General features: G+C 48.0%; 1 long non-coding RNA gene across 1 annotated transcript; it reads right to left on the reverse strand.

Moving 5' to 3' along the window:
- Nucleotides 1-236: 236 nt before the first annotated feature.
- Nucleotides 237-4,572, reverse strand: LOC125760337 (uncharacterized). The gene is made up of 2 exons (XR_007417880.1): nt 4,421-4,572; nt 237-662 (listed from the first exon to the last, which is right to left on the reverse strand). It is a non-coding gene; the product is annotated as an uncharacterized LOC125760337 (long non-coding RNA).
- Nucleotides 4,573-24,642: the final 20,070 nt, after the last annotated feature.

A 24,642-nucleotide genomic window follows, 5' to 3' on the forward strand; every position in this document is an offset into this window, starting at 1 on the left:
ATCCTACTTCAAGAAAATATGCCTAACGGGGGAACCGTATCATCAAAAGAGAATTACCCGAACATTCACCAGCGTTACAAATAAGTGTATCGGCCATTCTATGCCAAACGCCTCAGACATTGCGCTCGAATCTATCAGATTCTGTTGTAAAAATTGTTGGCAATCATTCGCGTTCACACTCTCGGGTACTCACTGTTGTGTCAGCGTTGGTTCATGCGAAAGAAGGAGCAGACAAGTTTTCTAGGAGCGAGTGACGTTTACTGCCACATGTTCATCGTTGCGTGGCCCGGTCCCGATAAGCGCCGGCAAGATGCGGCGCATGCTTTTTATTTGTTTCGCGCGCCTGCGCATTATCGACTTCATCAAATGCGGCGCTCGGCCGGACACCACATCCCTCCCCTTTTATATTGGCGACTCTAACAAGCTAAACTCCAGCTTGATATTTCTCAGGTTGTCGACGGTTTCTCGTCGGCTAGCGTATTGCTTCCGCCGTCTGAATCTCGTGCGAAACGTCAGGACCACTCGTGGTAGGAGCGGAGGATGTCACTGGGTCCACGCTTGGCTGAACCACCAGGAAGTCTGATCCCCCCTGGTCCGATGCCTCGCGGTCTGGATTTGTGGTATGCCCGAGCAGCTGGTCCTTGTGACGACGCCAGGTGGAACTGTCCCTGGGAGTGGTAACACGAACGGTAAAAGAAAAAGGGCCTGCCTGTCCCACCACAACGCCAGGCACCCATTTGGGTCTGCCACGATAATTGCGAGCCATCGCTCGGTCACCGACTGCTATGTCATGATCACGACGTGGGCGAGCCATGGTTTGCTTGAACTGATTATACGCAACCCTTCCTCCCACCTCTGGTTTGTCAACATCGGGTCGACTGCGCAGCCGACTGTGTAAAAACAAGTTTGCTGGTGACTCCTTAGTTGTCGCATGAGGCGCGTTGCGATAAGCAAGCGAAAAGTTTTGTAGTCTCAGATGTAACGTGTCCTTTCCAGTAGGTTTACGAAGAGCGTTTTTAAGTGTCTGCACAAAACGCTCTGCAAGCCCATTTGAGCTGGGATGATACGGTGCTGTAAGTACGTGACGACAGCTCATTTCTTTGACAAAAATCTTGAACTCTTCTGATCTACGGGCACTTATCAGTCACAATTGTTTCAAGGAAACCAAAACGCGCAAACAGTTCTCTCAATCTGTCAACTGTCAACTGTGGCGTCCGCCGTAGTCGAGTGCGTAACAAACACTTCCGGCGACTTGTAGTGTGCGTCCACGACTACAAGAAACATTGGGTGCAAAAAGGGGCCAGCAAAATTCACATGTACGCGCTGCCACGGCGCTGTTGGCCAAGACCAAGGATGAAGGGGCGCTTTGCACGGTTCGCAGCGTTGTGCTTGACAACTTACGCAAGCCTTGACACGATGCTCGAGGTCCTCCTCGATGGACGGCCACCACACGTAGCTCCGCGCCAGTTGCTTGCGGCGCACGATGCCTGGGTGCTCTTCGTGGACTTCGTCCAGCAGCAAGTTGCGCAACTTTCCCGGCACGATCACTCGCATCCCGAACATGATGCAGCCTTTGTGAACTGTGAGCTCGTTGAGTCTGTCAAAAAAAGCTTCAAATCTTTTTCAGTCATAGATGACGGCCACCCCGCACTAACAAAATCCATCACCTTACAAAGCAAGGGGTCTAGAGTTGTTCGCGCTATGTCTTGGCTCGAAACTGGCATCGATTGCAACTGCAATGAATACAAGGTTTCCTCTCGTTCCTGTGTTTCACCTTCCACATCGGATAGCGGGAGGCGCGAGCAGAAATTTGCTTCAGCGTTCTCGCTTGATCCTCAAAAGATGAGAGAATACCGATAAGCTGATAGTATGACAGCGCAGCGCTGCAAACTTGCCGCCGCGATGGTCGGAATGCCGGTTGTTGGGCCCAAGATTGCCTGAAGTGGTTTATGGTCGGTCACTAATGTGAACGAACGACCATAAATGTAGAAATGGAATTTCTTAACAGGAAATATTATTGCAAGGACCTCTTTCTCGAGCTGGCTGTATTGTTTTGGCATCAGTCAACGTCCGCGATGCGAAAGCGATTGGCTTCGTGCTGCCATCATCCAAAACTTGAGGAAGAACCGCGCCTAGACCATACGGTGATGCATCGCATGATAGCTGCAACGGTTTGCATGGGGCGTAGTGCGCCAAAGTGGGCGGAGAAGCTAGCAAGCTCTTGATCTTGGTGAACGCTTCCTGGCAGCGCCTATCCCACCACCACGGGGCGTCCCTACGTAGCAACATGAACAATAGCCGAGTCAACGCCGCTAGGTTATGAAGGCACTTGCCGTAGAAATTGGCGACTCCCAGGAACGACTGCAGCTGATGTTTATCTTTAGGGGCTGGCGCCTTGAGGAGTGCGTCAATCTTCTTCGTCGTTGCCGAGATGCTTTGCGCGCTGATCCTGTGACCGAGGTAGCGAAGGTCCCGCTGGAAAAATGAACATTTTTCCTTCTTGACGTGGACGCCTCTTTCAAGAAGTCGTTTTAACACAGCTTCCAGGCTCATGAAATGTTCTTCGCTATTTTTACCAGTCACCAGGATGACGTCTAGGTAGCACCAAACCCCGTGTAAGCCCTTCAGCATGGTGTCTATTATTCTTTGGAAAATGCCGGGTGCGGAAGAAATTCCAAAGCGAGCCGATGAACAGCAAACAATCCTTTCTTCGTATTCAACGTGAGGTATAGTTTGGACGACTCTCATATGACCACTTGCTGATAGGCCCGATTGAGATCAATCTTTGAGGAATGCTTACCTCCCGACAAAGCTGTGAACAGGTCTTCCACCTTCGGCAATGGGTAACGGTCGACATCAAGGCACGGGTTAACGGTCGTCTTGTAGCCGCCACAAATCCTTATGCTACCATCTTGCTTGATTACCGGTACCGCCGGCGTAGCGTATTCCGACGTCGTAACCGGTGAGATAATGCCCAGTTTCTCCGTTTTAGCCAACTCGGCGTCAAAAGCTTTTGGCAACGCAAATGGAACATTCCTGACATTTAGGAATCGGCTTCATATCAGGTTTAAGAAAAAGTTCGGCGCACTCTTCCGTTATCGTACCTAACTCGTGTTTGAAAAGGGGTTGGCACTTCGCCAACAATGCGTCGAGCCTCTTTTTTACACTGATATGGGTTGTGTTTGACTTTGAAATGTTATTCAGGTTCCAGATTTTCGCCCAGTCCAGTTGGATGGCGTGTAGCCACTCCCGGCCCAGTAGAGGTGGTCCCATGTGGTTCACGACGTAGAGCGGAAGACGCGCCGAATGTTCGCCGTGCGGCACGTTGACCGAGGACACCCCTGGGATCGTACCAGTGGTGCTGTGTAGGTACGAAGTTTTACTGTTGTGGGATCCAGTGCAGCCGAAGGAAAGAGCTGACGGAACTGAGTCATTGACATGACGGAAACGGCCGTTCCCGTGTCTAGCTCCATGTTCACCAAGATGCCGTCGATAGTCATCTGTACGGTGACTGGGTCGAGCTTAGCCGTCGACACGCCGTTTAGACTGAGGGTCGAAGCTTTCCGCGACACAACCGTCAGAATCTTGACCTTCTTTTTCCCTGGTTTTTTTCTCAGACGAACTCTTACGACCACTTGGGCACGCTCTCTGGATATGTCCTTTTTTGTCGCAGTTGAAACAGATTACGTCCACATGTGGGCACGCTTCACTCCTGTGTTTTGGCGTACCGCAGCGAAAACAGCTTTTACTTGTTTTCTGGGAGTCAGCTTGCAGATCGCCGACCGAGAAGTCGCCGCTGCGTGCCTCAGCAGCACTCTTTTTAGCCGCTTCCCTGGCGTGAGCCCGCTCCACCGCTTTCTGTAACGTTAACTTGCTATCATCCGTGAAAAGCACTCGCTGAATGTCTTCTCGTACCAGGCCGCACACGAAGCGGTCCCGAAGGGGCTCCTCAAGCGCGCTTCCAAACTCGCACATTTGCGACAGTTTACGAAGCTCGGCGACATACTCAAATAAGGACTCGCCTTCCTCTTGACACCTCCGGCGAAACTTGGGCCACTCTACAATAACGGATGGCTTCGGGGACAGGTGGTCGCTCAAAGCTTTCTTTTGGACTTCGAAACTCTTTGCAGAAGGCAGATATGGAGCTGTTAATGACTTCAACAACCCGTACGTCTTGGGACCGATGACAATAAAAAAACGCGTGCACCTTGTCGCTGTCGGGTACACGGTTGACAATCAGGAACGACGTAAGGCGCTCTTCGTACGAAGCCCTGTCGCTGGCGGACTCGTCAAAGGGTTCCAGCTGGCCCAGTCTCCCGGCGAAATGCGTCCCCGCTGCCTCGGCCTCAGTCATGACGAAAGTCACCGGATTTGCACACTGCAAAAAGACGGTCTTCATCACCGACATCATTTCAGGAACACTTGCCTTCCAAATTGAAGAACGACGGCTTCAGGTCGCACGTTCGTCGCCAGTTGTTGTGTCAGCGTCGGTTCATGCGAAAGAAGGAGCAGACAAGTTTTCTAGGAGCGAGTGACGTTTATTGCCACATGTTCATCGTTGCGTGGCCCGGTCCCGATAAGCGCCGGCAAGATGCGGCGCATGCTTTTTATTTGTTTCGCACGCCTCGCGATTATCGACTTAATCAAATGCGGCGCTCGGGCGGACACTACATTCACAATCATAGGCACTCACTCAAGTTCATAATCACGCCATTCACACTCATACGTACTCACTCACGCTCATGCTCACGCCAAGTTAAAGCAACTGGCAGTCACTCATGTTCATACTCAGACCTACTCACACTCATAGGCGCTCACTCGCGTTCATACGCACGCCCACTCACACCCACTGATGCTCAGTCAAGTTCATACTCCCGCCTACTCCCACTCATAGGCACTCACTCACTTCATGCTGACACCTCGCGCCCATTGGTACTCACTCGTGTTCATACCCACGCCCACTCACACTTACAAGTCTTTACTCACGTTCAGTAATGCCTCTCACACTCATTGGTACTCAGTCACATTCATACTCACGTGCACTGACTCTCATACCAACCCACTCACGTTCACACTCACACCTACACATAATCATAGCACTTACTCACGCTCTTACTCACATCTACTCGTGCCTACTCACGTTCACATTGACGCCATCTCACACTCATAGACACTCACTCACGTTCATACTCACGCCAATTGGTACTCACTCGCATTCATAATCACGCTCACTTACGCTCATAAGTACTCACGTTCATACTCACGCCCACACTCGCTCCTACGTACCCGCGTTCATACTCAAGTGTACTCACACTTACGGGCGCTCGCTCACGCTCATACTCCTACCTGCTCATACCCATCGGTACTCAGTCGTCTTCAGTTCATACTCGCACCTACTCACACTGGTAGGTACTCCCTCACGCCTACTCCCACCGGTGCTCACGTTCATACTCATACTTAGTCACAGCCTTTTGTATACACGTTCATCATGTCTACTCACTCCCATGGGTACTCACTCACATTCATACTCAAACCACGGCCGTTGGGTAAAAAGCGCACGGGTACGGCCTGCCGCGTGCTCCAAAACCGGCGTGACGAGCCTAGTTTCCCGGACCACCACCGCGGCGCCACCAGGGGGGGACGGGTTTCGCGGACGCCCGCGGGATCACATGCGCGGCGCGCTTGAGGCAGTTATGCTTGAGCGCGTGCGTCTTCATGTCATGCCCGAAATCTTTTTCTAAAATCCATCTAGCGTGTACACATCAGTTAATTACCCATATTTCTTGTAATACTTGCAGCGCTTGGGAATTTTGGTTCTTGCCTTGCCCAAGATGCAATTTCGCGCACCGATCGCTTTTTGCGGAAGTAATCACGTGGGCATATTTTTCTGGTGTCCTAGAAGACCACAACTAACCAACCTGGAGGCGCTGCACCTTTCCTAATGCATGGAAATTCTTTATTTTGGCTCTGAGTATGTTGCTTCAGATTTATTCATTTCATTTCGAAAAAGTGATCTCAGAAACTACAACGGCCACTATTTATTGGACGCAAAATAAGATAAACTTCTTTCTTCTTCCAAAGATGTTTATAGTACAAATACGATACGGTGTCGTATGCAACTGCCGTGAAATAATGCTTATCATATGCGCGACAATCTCATAGAAGGAGATTCGAGTCACTTTGTAATTTCAGTTATTACATCTTCAATACCGACAATTGGGCGAGCTGTTACGGATTAATTAATATGAAAACGGTCAGACGGAACGAGCGATGAAAAGGCTGAAAAACACACGGTCACAACTGATTGCATAACTGCGGTTTTCAGTATTTCTGTCTCTTCCCGTTACACCGTTTTCATGATCGTGTAACGAATTCAACAGTGAACATAAAATCTGGACAAAATGTGAGAAGTTAGTTTATTTATTATGAATTCAGGGCTCATCGCTGCAAACGGCGGCTTGTCCGAAACACCACCTTCCCGTTTTCTCTTATCTCTCGTTTTTTTCTAGTTCCAACCTTTCAGCCCGCGGCATCTTTGTCATGTGTTGCGGTTATTTCCCAACACTGTCGCGTTGCGGTGGCGCGCGTTGCCCCGCATTGTCATGTGGTACTGATGTTGGTTGCCATGAAAAGCACGTGTATCCCTTTTATTCAGAGAGTTGGGTTGTCTGTGGTCATTAGCGGTACGGGGCACAGACTCAAAATTACCTCAGGAAAACATGCGGAGACAAAAAAGTGCAGAAAAGCGGCTGTTGAGCGACGACAAGATTTCATTTCAAACAAATATACGTAGCAGCCAACACATACATTGCGAGCGACTCACAGAGACAACGTTAAGGTGGGTCGCTTTTGACAGCTATACCGTAAACAAAAAAAAAGGGGGGGGGGGTAAACTCTTCCTTATACTCGTCTCTGTTTTCTTCTTATTTCTTATTATTGTATTGTTATGCCTCCAGCTTGTGTGCGCAAATTTTGAATTCCCTGTCTACTTCCAGTCTGTGCAGGCCATAAAACCTTTCGTTTTGGCCCTTTGATGTTAGCCGCTGTACAGGCACTGGCGAATCTTCATTGCACACCAACGGAATTGTCTTCTGGCAGTCTCCGTCATGTGGTTCTGTCAAATATTACTGTTAATTTTTTCTATTATATATTTTCTACAAAGGCACCCGTGCTCGCTCCAAGAAAGGTACTTACTTGACTGTCCTATGGCAGCCGTGGTTTTGCGTTTTACTATTGGCCGCGAGATCGAGCAGAGTCGCCGCCTGGCGGCTTCTGGCTGAACCGCGCCTAGTGTGGATCGCTCCATGCGTCGTCTGCTAGCCACGTTGTGTTTGCATGTGCGCGTACGCCATGCAGGTCCTCAAAAGGCGGTTTGTTCCGTTGCGTTAGTGCAACTTTAACCGCTCGTACGTATGTCTAACACGATGTAAATGAGAACTAACAGACAGCAATGCCAAGGAAAGTTTAGAGGGTGTTATTTGTAGTAATTAGAATATAAATGTGAAGAAAGTAAAGTGGACGAAAAGATAACCTGCCGCCGGCAGGGACCGAGCCTGCGACCTTCGAATAACGCGTCCGATGCTCTACCACTGAGCTACGGCGGCGGTCATCTCCCCGTCCACTTTATAGGGTATATATGTAGATTGAAACTTAGGAGTGTCAGTCAGCGCCAGTCGCAGCCATGGCGGCGAGTGTGGAACACTCTTTTTTCTGCCTTTTTGGCGTCACGTAGCACGTGATCTACAGGGTGTCCCAGCTATCACGCAGCACGATTTAAAAAAAGAGTAACGGCGTTATGCGTAGCGAACTTGTTGCATATTGTTACTAGTACACTGGAGTAGCCACTGCTATTTTTTTCGTTAATGAGGTTTAATTAATTAGTGGTAATTATATTTGTAACTCGACAAGTACTCACCTAATTGTCAAAATGTCAATGAGGCGTATGTAGGCATGTTCAAAGGACATCTAACTGCGCGATTTTTAACAACGTACTAATTACGTGCTCATTTTTTCCTGCTGATAAAGAAAGCCCGCGAAATATGAAAAATAACGCGTGACTACGCTCCCACCCGCAAAGGAAACCAGCGCCCTCAAATAAGCTTACTGCAAACAACCGATTTGCCTGTTGTCGGTTGCCAGAGACAGCGTTCCTCATTTTGGCAAGGGTACAGGTCGGGCGCCAACGATATGCGTGCAATTTCGCTGGGATTCATTCCGTTCGATAGTACGCCGCAATCATCCATATCTTATGACCGACTGTTTACTGATAACGCGGCAGGTGTTCTGATTACGGCCTGACTCTGTAAAACCAAGCGGTGCGTTTCTTAGGCCGGGGAGTGGCAGATAGGGCGATGCGTTTTTTTTTCTTTCTGCATTTTTTCCTTGATACTGTCTACCTCATAGGGAGCCTGTTTGAGGGCGCTGGTTCCCGACGCGCGGAACAGTCTAGTCACGTGTCACTTTTCATATTTCGCGGGCTTTCTTGATCAAGCGGAAAAAATGAGCGCGCAATTAGCACGTTGTTGAAAGTAGTGCAGTTTAGATTCCATTTGAACATGCCTACATACGCCTCATTGACACTTTGACAATTAAATGAGTACTTGTTGAGTTACAAATATAATTACCACTAATTAATTAAACCTCATTAACGTAAAAAAATAGCAGTGGCTACTCCAGTGTACTAGGAACAATATGCAGCAGGTTTGCTTCGCGTAACGCCGTTCCACTTTTTTTAAATCGTGCTGCGTGATAGCTGGGACACCCTGTATATACGAGCAGGCAGCTGACCAATATATACCCTATATATACCCTATATATACCCTATAAAGTGGACGGGGAGATGACCGCCGCCGTAGCTCAGTGGTAGAGCATCGGACGCGTTATTCGAAGGTCGCAGGTTCGGTCCCTGCCGGCGGCAGGTTATCTTTTCGTCCACTTTACTTTCTTCACATTTATATTCTAATTACTACAAATAACACCCCCTATACTTTCCTTGGCATTGCTGTCTGTTAGTTCTCATTAATATTGTGTCTAACAAAGAAAAACAAGCCCTTAAAAGTAATCTTCTTTCCTTAAACGATGTGAAGGAGCATTTGGCCTTGATCGGCTGTATATGTACTGTAACAAGATAAGTGCGCTTTTTCATCCAGCGGCCGTGAGTGAGTGCACTTGTCGAGAGTGCTGTGTGCTCGTTTTACCCTCCGTTCACGAGATTCATGTCAGTGTAGGTGCAGCTCTATGGTTCAAACGCATTGCAAAGTGCACATGGCGTTGTCCTAAAGATTAGAAGTATTAAATCTTCCGTGAATATAGCCTTTAGCGGCTCGGTGGTAAAAAAGGCTCTCATGCTCTTCGGGGTCGTGGTTAGGTGTATAACTTCGGCACTGTCGTTTATAGGTTACGCGACGAGCTTTAGTTGTGTACGGTCCTTGTCCCACTACAGAGAAATATTTCTGTCAAGTCACGTCTGACACTTCGGTACTTAAATTGTCCCCTAAAAGAAGAGAAAATGAAATGACACGGGAATCGCAAAACTGGGTGGCCTTGCGCAAATTTATCTTGTGGCGAAATTTATACAAAAACACCCGTTTACCTAGATTAAGGTACGCGTGAAAGAGCCCTGATGGTCAAAATTAATCCAAACGGCGTACTTTACATTTATGGTGACGTGAACAGCGCGTGAAACACACAAGGACGAGTAACTGACGAGGACTAGCGCTGACCTTGTCCTTGTGTGTTTCACGCGCTGTTCACGCCGCCATGAAATACCAACTAGCCCGGTCACAAACCTTGTTTGCATTTATGTCATAGTAATTTCACGCGAAGCCACGTCTTTTTTTTTCTTTACATTACCTTGAGCGTTTGTGTTACGTTGTTATCGATTGAAGGAAGGCAGCGGACATTATTCGCATGAAAAAAACCTACTTTGGTCCCGTGAAATAACTAGGACTTTGTTACATTGCTGTCGTGCAAGTAATCAGTCGAAGAAAGTTCCGTGCTGTACAGTTACCTTTGTGTACTATTAGCAGGGGCGTAGCCAGGGGGGGGTATATATACGCAAGCAAAACTGAAAAATTTCGGGGGGGGGGGTTGAACCCCCCAACCCCCCCCCGAAATTTTTCAGTTTTGCTTGCGTATATATACACGCGCACATACAAACGCACGCACGAACATACATAAAGTATGGTTAAGCCCCCCCCCCCCCCGAAAAAAATTTCTGGCTACGCCCTTGACTCTTACTGCAATAAAAACAAGCGTGTGCTTGTTAAACGTCTCCGTAGCTCTAAAGCGCTGTCAGCCACGTAGCTTTCCTCAGTAAACCTATAAATTGTCCTACATTTCATAGAGAACCTAATAAGAAATGCGGATGAATATTTCAGCACACAGTGCACAACGTGCTATTTGAACTCATCCTGCAGGAATACGTGCGTTCTTTTTGTTACGGGTTATCCAGATGAACAAGAAGTAAATACCTAAATCAGTCGCGCTACAGCAGTGCGTAGTAGGTGGGACACAAACTAAACATGTACAGATAAAACAACAAGAAAACATCATCCATTGCGAAAACGCCGACTGTTGCTGAAGGCGAGCAACCCGTTTGTTGGCAGGATGCGCGTCTTCCACAAGTAACAGTACCGTTCGGCGCGCTTCGTGCATTAATTCGGCAATGAAGAGTGCACATATTACCAGAAATCTGCAGTCAACACATTTTGTTTGCCTGAAATCAGGTCAAATCACTCACAATGAAGCGCTGTTGTGTGCGTTTGTATATGCGCCGACAACCGCCTATCCACACTAGCCCGCCGACGGTGCTGCCACCTGTAGCCCGATCTCGCTGCGAATAGTATACTTGTGTAAATATAAAAACGTGGTTGTCACTTGACCCGGCCGCCTCGAAAAAAACCGGGTAAGCGTTTGTCACGCATGAATATATATATATATATATATATATATATATATATATATATATATATATATATATATATATATATATATATATATATATATATATATATATAGTTTGAGTTGATCCCCGCCATTTCGTGGTTTCGTTTCTTGAGTTAAAGAAAACTTCAGTTGTAGCTTGATTCTTCGAGATATTAGTCGCTCCAGTGATCGGCCTTATATATACGTCAATTGATGACATTGCCCTGCTAAGAACTGTCAAAAAATTTGCAAGCCACTTCTAATTACTATATAATTCCGCAGCCTTTTCAAGGAAGTTACGAGGAGTGCGTCACTATATGTAGAATCCGCTAGTATCAAGCATCCGAAGCTGAATTAATTCTCAGCACAGTATCATGTATCAGACATCATGAAAAAGATTCAACGTATGTTTTACATGCACTTCCTGTGTGTAAAGACCATGAACTTGTATTGTCAGATGATTAAAATAAATACTTGTCAAGCACTTTCAGCTAAGAAAACTCATAGGTGCTAAAGAAATGTCACGGAAATCAATGTGTTAAAATAACAAACGATGCATTCATTACACGCACATAAATATAACAACCACTTTTTCGCACATTCAGCACCATATAATGTTGCTACGCGCATTGTGGAATATTATTTCAGATACAAAGCAAAAAGTAAGTCCTGGAAAAAGAATGCCAGGAGCTCGGCACGTACACGGAAATATAAATGGCTATTTAACCAGATTACGCGAACGGACTCAACTGAATGCATGATATGTCATTACTGCGATAGATGAAATAGAAAAAAAAAACTTCTTAGAACAGCTGAGCGAGATCGCTGTTGTGACCACCACCAACTAATTTGCTGCGGCTGCTGCCCCAACGGAGCCGCCGGCACCCGTTTCCCCTTCCCTAGTGTGCCTCGATGTGTGCGCCCACCTTAGGGTGTTGCCATTCTTTGAAGGGGCTGATGCCGCCACGACGCCATTTTTTGCCCCGCGTCTCGTGCCTCTTAGCGCAGCTGCCGTAGAGGGGTGAGACGCCGGTAAGAAGCCGTGGGCTAAAATATGGCAGCCGCGCCGCAGTAGACGCCGCAGATGTCCTCACCCTGGACAAAACGCGCAACAAAACGCGCATCAAGGCACCCTACCCTTCCCCGCGTCGTCGCGCCGCAGCGGCCGCAACTGCAACTAGGGCCAACACGCGCTCTCCCATAGAAAGCCGCCCGACGCGGCAGGCCGTACCGTGCGCTTTTTCATCCAGCGGCCGTGCTCAAACCTACTACACTCGCATGTTACCTTCATACTCATGTCTGCTCACATTCCTCGTCACTCACTCATACTCATTCTCACGCCTTTGAAATGAGTGTATTCATGAATGAACATGCCAAGGTTTCCCTCTGCTCACACTCACAGGCGGCCCCTGACGTTCATATTGAAGTATGCTTCCATTCAGTAATATTAGCGTTTACACATCTACTAGCTCCCATGTTCGATAATTACCATTCCCACCCACTCACACCAACTCAGCCTCGCCGGGTCTCATTCAGGTCTGTATGTCACACTGCACGTTTTGTAAGCATTCGCATCTAAGATGATCTCTCATATATCGTCGTTACATCCGAACGTGCAGATTTGTAATGGATTGTCTTAGGGACAAACCACGGATGTTTACACTCGTTCGAGGGAAATGTCCCATATGTATATGTTTTATGGGGGATGTCGGGACCGCGGAAAAAATGTTCGAATCAACCGAATGACGAATTATCGAAAGTATCAAGAAAACAATAAACAAGTGTCCAATACACCAATGAATTTGCATTTTCTTGATGAATACGTAAATTCATGGTACATATTTGGCGTAAGGGTAGTGTGAATGCCGCAAATTTCTTCATTCGCGACTTCATTCACAATGTGACCACGGCTCAAGACAGCCGTGTCCTAACATTAAACGTGCTCACTCACGCCTACTCACACAGGTGCTCACGTTCATACACACATCACCACTACCACACGCCCGTGAAGATAGCTTTTACTTCGCACCTAAAAAATGATCGGCAAATGGTCGTTCGTTCATCGTAATGTCGCAAGCAAATTTTAAACCAGCATGCGGACTGCGGCTGAACCTCTTCACCTTCAACAGCTTCCACTATCTTCGAGTTGCGTGACATTGCGCGTCAAAACAAAGATACTGAGTGCCGCATTCGCTGTTGACGAAATCATGGTCACTAAGTTAAGACACGATCATAGCGTCCACGCAGTTCCGAAGGCCTACAGTAGAAACGAAACTGCTCAGCACAGCATCCGCTGCTGATTAAACCTGGCTCGCTAATGCACAATAAAGGATGGGGACTACGCAATTCTGAAGGGACGCGGCGAAGACAAAACTACTCCTTGTCGCAGGTTTGACCTGTAGTCGCCGCAGGAGTTATGGACGCGTTCATAGACATATCGCCCACGCAGTTCACGTGGGTCTAGTGAAATCGAAGGCGAAGCAAGTGGGCCGCCGCAATCGAAGTCTTTCCCGCCAACAACGCGATTTTGGCTAGATCGTGGTTGGCGACCGCGCCTTTATGAAGGCCCGCAGCCGTTTGTATTGTTCGCAAACGCCGTTTTCCCTCCTGTGTGTCGAATATTGGTGGCGCTTCGCGCTTGGCGCGCTCCGAGGATCGTCCGAATTACCCGGGTTGCGGCCAAATATGATCGAATTAACGAGAGTTTGATACCACTAAACAATGCATGTGCTTGTCGGGACCACCGAACACGTCCGAATTATCCGATTTTCCAAATTAACGGGGGGGGGGGGGGCAAGCATGACATTTTACGGTATACCCTTTCATTTTCGTCGACTTACCATATAGCAAATGTAGGGAGCGCTTATTTGCTAGCTCCAGCTTCACTGTTTATGCCAGGTATCTCAAACTCCCCTGAGGTAATGAGCCGCGGACACGACAATGTACTCCCGCAAGGGCCAGGACACAGAGACGAAGGTAAGAGCGGGGAGGAAGTAGGAGTTGGTTGTACAAAATGTCAGCTAGCGTCGCCATGAGAACGACTTTTCCCGTATTCCATAAAGGGGTCATTTCTGAAGGGGACTTGGCTCCAGGATTCTAACGACGTATCTACCTCCAAAAGGACTAAAATATGGACGACGGTTCTGAAAGCTTGTTTGACTGTTATGTATTAATATATTGTCGCGGTGCAAGGCGAGCAAACGAGAAGAACTTCGAAACCTACTGTCCCACTAGCCGGAGTCTGTGAAACCACGCCATCGTCATTGTCGTTTATGTATATACACGTGTCACTTGCCTCTCCTTAGCAGAGCATCGCCCCGATGCTAAACCAGAACCGCCGTTTTATGGAAGCGCACAGTCAGTCGGTGACATACGGTTTCGTGCGTGCCACATGCGCAAGTTCAGGCCTGTGCTGGCGACGCCTTGTGCAATAGGGACTGTCGGGGACGACCTCGTAGGTTACATCATTCAGCTGTCGCGATACACGATATGACCCGAAGTATCGCCTTAACAGTTTCTCGGACAGTCCACGTTTTCTTATGGGCGTCCAAACCCACACTCGGTCGCCAGTTTCGTATGTTACTATTCTACGGCGGGCATTATTCGCAATGCCCACGAACTATAGATGGCGCGCCGTGCTTTTCAAGATAGCGCCCGGAGGAGGGTCAACCCGTTTGTTAGCATAGGAACAGACAGAACGTGCGGACGTACGGCCCGTGCCACTTTCACCGGATGAAGTCATGAGCTGCGCTGAAATGGATATGAGACTAAAATACTTTCCCAAACCATGGAAAGTGCTAAGTACTCGCCACCTAACTATTTGCTGCGGTGTGAACGGTTATATTTCAGCTCCGTTACCGTGCATAACGATGCTTTGCGAAATCCTGTGCGTGCTACATATAATTGCTTGAACTACAATTGACGTATGAGCTGAACCGCACTCCGAGCTAGTACGTGCCGAGCCTGCCTGACGGATTTGCCGTAGTGCATAGCCGTGTGCAATTCACTTCACTCGCATGTTGCAGGTTCGATGAGCACGATCGAAACATGAATATTGAAAAGAATGCACACGTATGCTTTTCGCAACGTCGAAGAAGTTAGCCGAGAGGTGTGGATTGCGGCCGTGACTGCACGTTCCATCGCTCTAACCATTTCGCTTCGCTGGTCGAGCTCGAGCGTGTTGGCGGCATGCGGCGCTCCACAATATCCACCACACTTGTGCTACATGCAATGCACAACAGGACCTATGCTTTTATTTTGATCTCGCTCAAGGATGTTATACATTAAATACAATCAAAGTGACTTACCAGCGTGAAAGAACATTAACGCACGAGGGGACGTGAAGTGCAACTCGCTCCTCGTGAGTTAGCAGCTGATCGTTCATCGTCAATGTCACTCTCGGTGCTTTCTCAGTCTTCTACGTCCAGTGAAAAATCCTCGTCGTCAAGATGGTTTCTTTCAACACCACTGCTGAAAGCAATCTCAAGAATTCCCTTCGCCCAACGACTTCGATCACCCCGCGTCACCACGTTTACAATTAGAGAGAGGTCTGGGCGCGGAGAAGATTTTGCTCTCAGACTGGTCAACAAGCAAATCGCTTGCAGTGTGCTGCGACCTATCAACAAACGCACAAAAACAAGCGGCGCAGTGCTGGCTATGTAACCAACACACTGGCGAAGGACGGCGTGGAAAGCGTTCGCTTCACGAAAGGCGTCGAGCAGATGCGTCCTCGAATGATTGAAACGTCGCTCGCACGATTCGTAACAGCGCTTTTCTGACAAAGGATAGACGCCCTATTTTAATGTATCACCAACTTAAGATCGCTCCGTTATAGAAGAGCACATCGCGAGCCCGCGCGACCTCCCGCGTACAGTGTTATGGGGTTCATGCTCTACAAGAAACACTGACCAATGCTATATGCAAGTAAAACAGGGTGAGCTTCAACTGAATATGTCAGACGATAACATTTAACTAACTTACGTGGCTACGGAAAGCCTCGTGAAGCTGATAGTATGTGTACGCTGTGGGCTAGCATTGAAAGCGCGAGTCGCCACGTATTTTCACGAAAACTTCGTGTCTCTCAAGAACGAATCAGATTTCTCATGTCAAGGAGGGCCCGGTTCGTTCACTGATGCAGGAAACATGCAAAGTTGTAGTCTTCCGTTCGTGCCCACGCGTTAACACTGAGGCTAGTACAGCCGAACAAGGGAGCGACTGCGTAGTGCTGCCATTTTGTCGTCTACTAACCCTCCTCGAGAGGACGCTGCTGAATTCCGCCTGGCGGCGCGACCGTCTAATGGCATTGCGAATAGCGGCCTGCGTCTTAGTCTTGTTGCTGGCGGATCCGCAAGCATGCGAGCTGCCTAGATTCTTCCACGCGTTGAGTAAACACGTCGGCGTCCGTGTCAATGTCGACCCATTCGTGCAGTAACATCGCATCACACGTCCTCCGTACGTCCCGTCCGTGAACGAAGCTGAATGGAGTCATGCGAGTCGTTTCTCGATTAGCTGTATTGTATGCGAACGTGATAGAGGGTAGGATTTCGTCCCAATTTTTATGTTGGACATCCACGTACATCGAAAGCATGTCTTCAATAGTCTTGTTTAGGCGCTCTGTTAATCCATTCGTTGGTGGGTGGTAGGCAGTGGTCTTACGATGAGTCGTGCCACTTAACATCAAGACATGGTCTAAAGGAGCTGCCGTCAATGAGGTTCCACGGTCTGTAATTACGACAGCTGGGGTACCATGTCGCAGTACAACATTCTCTATAAAAAATCTCGCGACCACTGCCGCTGTGCTTTTTTGCATAGCCTTTGTTTCGGCGTACCGGGTCAGATAATCCGTTGGGACGATAATCCAGCGGTTCCCTGCAGTAGAAGTGGGAAGTGAACCCAAAATATCCATTCGGATCTGCGCAAATGGTGTTCGTGGGAATCGAACAGGTTGCAGCAGGCCGGCTGGTTTCGTCGGAGGCGACTTGCGTCGCTGGCAGTCGAGGCAAGTACGAATGTGGTTCTTCACGGCTGTGGTGAGCCTTGGCCAGTAGTATCCTTGCTGAACTCTTGCCAATGTGCGCGTGTAGCCCAAGTGACCACAAGTCACCTCGTTGTGACATGCTTCAAGCACTTCAGTACGAAGGGTCGCAAGAATGACGAGCAAATAGGGAGGTCCAATCGACGAAAAGTTTCTTTTGTGAAGGGCGCTGTTCCGTAAACAAAACTACGGCAATACTCGAGGAAAAACTCGGGGTGCACTCTGAGATTGTCCGTCTAAGTAATTAATTAAACCAGGCAACTCAGGGTAGTCACGTTGTTGTTGGGCGATCGTGGACGCATGGAGGACAACAAGTAATGCAGTTTCATCCTCATCGGGTAGAGAAGCCGACTGCATAGGTGATCGGCACAGGCAGTCGGCCCCCATATGTCGCTTCCCCGACTTGTGTACGACCGTCATATGAAATTTTTGCAGCCTCAGACTCGAACGCGCTAATCGGCCGGTGAGATCGTTAAGATTAGTCAACTAACAAAGTGAATAATGGTCGCTAATAACTTTGAAGGGGCGGCCATACGGGTAAAATTTCATAACTGCTCATACCACGGCGAGGTATTCTTTCTATGTTGTTGAATTAGCCTCTGCGCGTGTTAGGCTCCTGCTTGCGTAGGCGATGACTCTTTGCGTGTCCTCTTGCAGCTGCATTAGCACAGCTCCCAGACGCACACTGCTAGCGTCAGTGTGAAGCATCGTGGAGACTTCCTCGTCGAAGTGGGCAAGCACTGGGGGTGTTTGAAGATGTTAGCGCAGATCATTAAACGCAGCTCCCTGTTGGTCATTCTACTGAAAAACAACGTCGTCTCTCGTGAGCCGAGTTAAAGGTGACGCAATGTGTGGGGAGTCCGCGATAAACTGCCGATAATAGGCACAAAGGTCCACAAAGCGTCTGACAGCCATCTTTTCGGACAGTACCGGGAACTGCAACGGCGACAATTTTTTCAGGATCGGGCCGAACGCCTGCGTGGCTGACGACTTGACCAAGAAATTGTAGTTCTTCAAAACAAAAGTGGCATTTCTGTGGCTTCAACGTGATGCCCGCGGACCTTATGTCTCGTCAAACAACTTCCAGCCTTTTGAGGCGCTCGTCAAAAGTCGCGGAAAAGGCTATGACGTCGTCAAGATAAACCGATCAGGTTTTTTCTACTTCAACCCAGAAGGGACGGTATCTATGAGCATTTGAAAAGTAGCCGGCGCTGAGCACAAAGCGAAGGGAAGACTTTAAATTTGTACAAACCATCTGGTGCCACAAAAACGGTTTTCGCCCGGTCTCTCGGATCTACCCTGATTTGCCAATATCTGCTCCTCAAGTCCATTGAAGAAAAGTAGCGAGCGTGTCGAGGTCTGTCAAGGGAGTCATCGATACGTGGAAGCGGGTACACATCTTTCTTGGTCACCTGATTCTGCTTCCTGTAGTCAACGCAAAAACGCAGGGTGCTGTCTTTTTTCTTGACTAGCACTGCAGGTGATGCCCAGGGGCTCTGTGATGGCTGAATCACGTCATCTTCAAGCATTTTTGCTACTTGTTGCTGTATCACCTAGCGTTCCTTGAGAGCCACACGATAAGCATTCTGTTGAATATGTCTCGCCGTGTCTTCGGTAATTATTCGATGCATGATTAGTGGCGTACGACCAACTCGTGATGTCGATGAAAAGCAGTCCTGGAATTCAGCTAGCAACTCAAGAAGTCTCTTTCGTTCATCCTTGAGCAAAGTACCACCAACTTCAAGAACGGTACTGATTCTTGTTTAGGCGCTTCGTTCAGTACGGATAAACAACCATCTACTACAATATTGTCAAAGTAAGCTACGGCTGTGACCTTCGGAAGGTGCCAGCGCTCATCACTAAAGTTGGTGAGAAGTTCGTGCGTCCAGCGGTGAAAATGACAATACCTCGTGCACCTGAACTGCCATGGCTAAAGAGCAGCTAGCTGATTTGGTCGGCAATGCCTTCGCCGTCGAACGGTGCATCCCCTGTCACTGGAACAAGAGTGCATTGACACTCGGCTTATTCTGAAGACTTCTGCGAAGTACTTTGCTTTGTCAGCCACATGTTTTGTTTATTGAGTGATAATTTAAGGTACTAGAGTCATAGCTGTTCCTTTATACTCACCGTATTGACGGCGCCAAACTGAGACTGTGAAGTTTGTAGATGGAATGCTAAGATGAAGAACAGATTAAATGTGGCTGTACTTTCTAAACTGCACCGTCCGAGACCTCAGCTCACGTCCGAGACCTCAGCTGAGTGCATCAACTTTCTTGACACAACCCATATCTTGAGAATGGCATATTAAAGACAACGCTGTATAAAAAGCCATTTGACAAGCAACAATACCTACATTATACTAGCCATCACCCGAAACATTGTAAACAGGGAATTTTCAAGAGCCAAGCGACAAGGTTACGTCGAATATGCGTAGAAGATGAGGATTACGTAAACAGACTTACTACCCTAAAAGAAACACTAGCAAACAGAAGCCATCCAAACGCGTTCCTTCATGAGGCTTACACGGACGCACTAAAACTAGACCGCACTACGACACTCAAACAACGCCCTAAAACCACAACAACAACAACGCCTCTTCTCACTACAAACTTTTCAAACGCGCTTCCGAACGTAAACAACATCCTCACAAAATACTATCCAATTCTAACAACCAACCAGAAACTTAAAAAAAAATCTTCCCCGAACCACTTAAGGTCGCCTACAGACGCAACGCCACTTTTAAAGACATGCTTGTTTCTGCAAAACTCGCACCAAGAACTACACCAACATCTGGTCCCTGTGGGCGCACCAGGTTCTCTATGTGCAAACATATACAGCCGGCCACCAACGTAAAAAGCACAGCATCGGATTACATTCACAAGGTAACATCGAACTTGACGTGCACCTCAAACAACGTTATCTACTGCATTGAATGAACCACCTGCAAAAAAAAAAAAAACAATACATAGGCGAAACTGGACAACCAATTCATGTAAGACTGAACGGCCACCGCGCTGACACAAAGCACAATTTAGCAAAAGCAGTAGCTAGCCACTTCAATCAAGAAGACCACAAGTTCGATCAAGCCAAACTTTACATTCTACAAACAAATTTCCGGACACCACGTGAGAGCAAATGCATGGAATCGTATTTGATACACAAATTTCAATCCCTACACCCATGAGAAATAATTGTAGCACGTGGCAATTTGGAATCACTAAAAGCCATAGCATGATTTCTCTAATATTAGGAGACGTAAAGTACGCTCAGCCTTCAAATAACCTTGACCAATATTCTATTCGCAACTTAAAATCCATACTAGTTTCCCTAATACACTATCAATCTTTTCTCCAATATTCTCTTCGCAACATAAAATCCATACTAGCCTTCATAATACACTACCAATGTTCTTGTTGAAAATTATTTCAATCTTACTATATATATCTGTGTATATAAAGGTAGATATAGTATATGTACGCATGTCATTCTTAAGTGATTTTCTCTATAGAACCTTTGAACCACGGTTTCATCTCCCCTTTCCGCCCTTCTACAACCGCCCCTGCCCCGCAATGTCACAGCGCTCGCCTACCCAGCAGGTTCTCCGCGCCCTATTCCGATGCCCCCCCCCCCCCCAACTCGCTTGTTTTCCTTCCCATCTTTTTTTTCTTTAACTGGACGGCGGCCCAACTTCTGTGGCTTTCGACGACACGTAGTGCATATGTCTGCCAATGACTTCACCTATTCCTTTAGACACCCCCCTCAATATCACTTAAAGTCGACATGTGGACATTTAAACGCACTCTGCCCGCTTTCCCGGACTGTAGTTGTTCTCCCCGTCATCTTCTACGGCTCTTTGTGTTGGCTAGAGTCGCCGTGCTGCTGCCGCTGCACCCTTCCAGTTTCCTACAAGCTCCCCCCTTTTTTCTTCCTATTGCCGTTTGTGGCTCCAGCTTTGTTAGACCGCCAACCCCCCCCCCACCCCGCTTTTCCTCCCCCCTTTTTTCTTTTCTTTCTTTTTTTCCAGCTTCTCTTACCTCTGAGATGAGAGCGCCGATCGCCGTTGCAAACATTTTTGAGATGACGTGGCAAGAGCTACACTCTGCCGCTTCCGAGTTTTTTTCTTTCGAGGCAAAAATTACCAACAGCGCCACCGCTGGATATGACGTCAACACTAACCCTTTAAAACTAACACGCCAGGGATGACAAGGCGCCTTTGACAAAGATAGGCCCACCTATCGAAACGTCGGCCAGCCTGCTCTGAGGCACCTTCTCCTGTTTCAAACCTATTTCTGGAATATAGCGTTCGACGCTAACCCAGGCAAGAGATCCCGTACGTAGGGCAAGATGGCGGTGCATGTTGAAGCGAGAGCCGTCCACTTCGAATATTTCTAGTCGTCGTCCTGCATTAATAAACTCCATCATTGCCAAATAATGTTCGTATTTGATTTAAATTTGAGTAATTAGGCTTCGCCAACTATGTACCGCCGATAATATAGCTCCGTTTTTGAGATACAAAGTGGAGTTGCGGTCCAGAAGGCTTAACCAAATTAGTTTACAAGGTCCGCTCATGTTTTCTTTAGGCGCGCAGAGATCGCGACGCTGTCTTCAGTCGCCTCTTTCCAAGATACGGCCACAAGTGAAGCCGAGACATATCAAGATTCGTTTCCCTTCATGTTTTTCGCGGCAGTGCATGAATTTGATGCGTGATGCGGTCTGTAATAGCTTTGACGTTGAGCAAGCCTCCTCTTGAGGACACTTACAACCTACGCCGCTGCTCTGTGTACCAAAGCATAAGTGATTCGATATTGTCCCAGCTTTAAAAAAGTCAGGCCGTATCCACGAAGTTAATGATGATTGAGGAGCTGGCTCGAAGAAAAACTGGAAAACCCGTGAATCTTCCGTACAATGCTCTACCATCATATGAAGACGTGACACACGCTGTTATATTAGATATATAGACAATGTTTTAGATGTGAAGCATCTTATAGCGGAGTTCAATCCGGTGGTGGTGGTGTGCGGCGTGACTACCCTTACTGCGCATGCGCAAGCCCTCTCCACACACCTCCTCTCCATCTCAACTCCCCTCCCCCTCTCCACATCCAATTCCCCCCTCTCTCTCCCCCTCCCCCACTCCCTCTCCACTTCTCTCTTTCATTTCATTCTCTCTCCTCCCCCTCCATCTCTCCCCTTCCCCACTACCCCTCTCTCCTTTGCCTCTCTCCCCTTCCCTCTCCACTCCCCCTCTGAAACTGCGGCCTCTACATGCCGAAACGCTGCTTCACATCGCCTCATGGTGCCCTTTAGCGGAAGATGGTGTGATTTTGATTACTTTACAATTTTGATGAACTATATACACAATATAAATTATATATGCATTGATGAAGTATATATACAATAAATATCTAAGAGCGTCTGATTCTCCATTGTCGACACTTGCTAATGTTCTTTCAATTTGATAACTGCCCTCGAGACGCGCACGACAAGGTGGCCCTAAAAATAGCTATCCGACGTTTGCCTGGCTGTCGACCGCGTTCCCCGCTCACGCTGTGAGAAATAACGGCCAGGCTAGAAGGAAGGCACGACGCGCGTAGCGTTCTTCTTCGCGTTCCACGACGCTTTGAATGGAATGATGCAGGTTACGGCGCGGGACTTCGCCCCAGCTTAAAGGGCCCCTCACCAGGCCACATAGCAAATTTTAGTTAGACGCTGGAAGTTGTGTGTCGAATGAAGAGCAGTATGCCGCAAGAATTTTTCAAATCGGTTCATTACGAGCTGAGAAAAACAATAATTTGTAGCGGCGCGAAACCACGATGCGAAGGGGCGAGTTTGAAACCCTTGCCACTCGCTCCGTGTAGCCTTAGCAAGGCAAATCCCTTCCCTGCCCTCTTCACATGACACATACGCACGAACACGTCATGCGCATGCATGGTCACGTGCGCATGACGTGTCCGAACCAGCCCGAGCACGCGAGCGGCGTTGCACGGCCGCTACCTTTGTTTTTATGTAGCGGCCGTGGTCGTTTTGTCGGCGTTCTCTGTGGTGTACTGCCTGTTTTTGGGGGACGGGCATGAAAGTTGAGACATTTGTAAGGGCACGAGAGTGGCGGTATCATGAGCTAGTGCCGCATTAACGTTTACTTGGACGCGGTAGGATGAATGAGCATAATGAGTGCTCGAACGCGCCAGAACATTACTTTCGTTTCCAGGGCTGGCGTCTGCTCGATGCGCTAACCGCGGGGACACGAACGCATGGGAAAGGAGGCACATTAGTCCCGCATCTCGCTGCAATTCACGAAAAAAAAATGAAAAAGACGCACACATTCCCTTTGTGTGTCTCATTATTTCTTTCAAGTTTTATTAATCTACAAGCAACAAATTACACAAACTACACATGTCGTGTCAAATAATTATCGCAGTGTCACGTGCTACTGTTGGCGACGTCAGAGCACAGTCGTCTACGTAGAGGAGCGACGTCACAACACTACTATCTACGTAGGGCCATTTTCTCATGTACGTCATCCCCTCATTCTCTAAAGCACGCGCCCGCGAGAGGAAGGGCAAGCAGCGTTCACCTTGAAATTTGACCCTCTTCTGCGGCGCGTAGCGTTGCAAATTTTGGCAGACGTGATCGTGAACGCCCAGTGTATGCATTGTGCTCGTTAGCTCAAAATTGTCAAACCTGGTGAGGGGCCCTTTAAGAAACTGGCGAGCGAGCTCCTAAAAGGCCAGGTAATGGGGGTCTTGAAGAATTCTCGAACGCGGCATATCGACGGAAACCGATGCGTTTCTGGTCGTCAGAACTCAACACTTCTGCAAAGGGGACATGGAGGCGCAACAACGGTGACTTTAGATCAGCTCGACCTAGTGGCGCTTTTGTGGATTCTACAGTGCATTTAGTGTTTTTATGTCTAGATGGCGTCGTATGTGCTTGCGTTAGCGTTAGCGGGAATGCCTTCCGCTGTACTAAAAGACACGCAGCGCGTTCCTTCTTAGCGTTAGCGTTGAAACACACGCTAACGCAAACGTAGCCGCTATACTAAATCTCGCTAATACGACGACCACGGCGCTTACCTGATTGTCATCATAGTAAAACGAACGATCGAAAACTATGCAATTTGGGCAGATGCCTTGATAAAGGAACTAAAAGAGCTCCTTGCCCAGGCAGAGCTCTGCAGTTTATAAAATTTTCATCTATACTAGTACCTACACAATAAGTGATTTAGACAGAAATAATGAAAGCACAAAACGAAACATCAAATCCAAACAGGCATAGTAAGGGACCAGGATTTGCCGCTATCGTGTGAAACGCAACTTGCAAATAGCAGCTTTTGTAACATGTCACTTGGCAGCAAACTTGCAGCACAAGACGATGTGAGCCTCTTTTAAACAACAAACGAAATTGGTTTGGGCTTCTTTGCGTGAGTGCCACTTACCTCTTTTCCTACGTCGTCTTCTCCAACCAAGGGAAATGTAAGACCGAGTGCCTCGTTGACAGGGCAAACGCCGCTACTGATTTTCCCATCGTGAGTGGTGAGGCGCCAGACCATAGCGACACGCTTGTTTCCCCGAGGGCGGCTGTAAACTGGAGTAAAGGAGGGAGGGGGGTCGAGGCGATCCAAGTTTCTGGGAATAACCAACACACACACGCACACACTGATTATTTGTATTTAAAATCTCCCTTTG

The sequence above is a fragment of the Rhipicephalus sanguineus genome, chromosome 11 (assembly GCF_013339695.2).
Source record: "Rhipicephalus sanguineus isolate Rsan-2018 chromosome 11, BIME_Rsan_1.4, whole genome shotgun sequence".
Lineage (NCBI taxonomy): Eukaryota > Metazoa > Arthropoda > Arachnida > Ixodida > Ixodidae > Rhipicephalus > Rhipicephalus sanguineus.